Below are 786 nucleotides of genomic sequence, written 5' to 3'. Positions count from 1 at the left end.
GAATCAAAAAAACCACGAAACCATATACTGCTGTATACCATATATTCCCGACATCAGCAAACAAATAACCAACATTTGGCAAAAAATTAGTAACAAAATATGACATTCCAATTAATACCAAGTTTATTCAAAACCCGGCACAAAACTGAGGTCTATACTATGTAAAACTACACTGACAAACACCACACCAACATTATTTATAAAATACAATGTGATAACTGCCACGACTTCTATATTGGAGAAACAAGTAGAAAAATGGAAACCAGATTCAAAGAACATAAAAAGTCACCTTCACACGTTTTCGAACACTGCAAGTCAAATAAACACAACATAACCATAGAAAACACTCAAATATTAAATAAAGAAACAAACATAAACAAACGTAAAATTAAAGAAGCCTTACTTATACAACAACTTAAACCCAAAATAAACCAATATAAAGGAACGCCTTTATACCTATATTAATATAATAAATTATATATTCAAACATCTAATACCGCCCTCTACATTTCGACACACAGTTACACAACCCCTTTCAAACATGTGGTCAGCTTCCGGTCAGTTACCTCTTTCTTTGTGAACCTGACGATGACCGAAGAAGGTCGAAACGTTGTTCGCTCTTCTATGTAAAGTGTTTTCTCAGCCCAAACGAGCCGTTTTTTGCATATAAATTTCTCAACAAGTGGGTTTCTCGTCATCACTGATTAAAGGATTGTTCGCTAGAATGATTAACTACCATGATAAATTCAGTACTTAATAACCAAGGAAACCATAACTTTTACGTAA

This window comes from Tachypleus tridentatus, chromosome 7, assembly GCF_004210375.1.
Source record: "Tachypleus tridentatus isolate NWPU-2018 chromosome 7, ASM421037v1, whole genome shotgun sequence".
NCBI lineage: Eukaryota > Metazoa > Arthropoda > Merostomata > Xiphosura > Limulidae > Tachypleus > Tachypleus tridentatus.
Note: the sequence above shows the minus strand (reverse complement) of the source record.